Consider the following 290-nt stretch of genomic DNA (forward strand, 5'->3'; position numbering starts at 1 on the left):
CGATTTTTATCCTGGTTCGTTTGCGTGTCCACTTGCAAACTACATCCAGGCCTCCCGGCTGATCTGGGAGATTTTCTTCACTATAATTGAATCAATGTTTTTACAAGCGCGTCTTCCAATTACAACACTTAGACATTCACAAGAAAATAAAGAACCTTATTCTATGGATTGACTCCCTTCCTACCGACACAGAAAACCTTTCTTTCAGCGTAGCCCCAGCCATGAACCTTGTTCTTTCCTTATCAAGAACTCTAAGAAATATGAAGATACAACTCAATCTCTTAGGTGAT

The sequence above is a fragment of the Lupinus angustifolius genome, chromosome LG19 (genome assembly GCF_001865875.1).
Source record: "Lupinus angustifolius cultivar Tanjil chromosome LG19, LupAngTanjil_v1.0, whole genome shotgun sequence".
Lineage (NCBI taxonomy): Eukaryota > Viridiplantae > Streptophyta > Magnoliopsida > Fabales > Fabaceae > Lupinus > Lupinus angustifolius.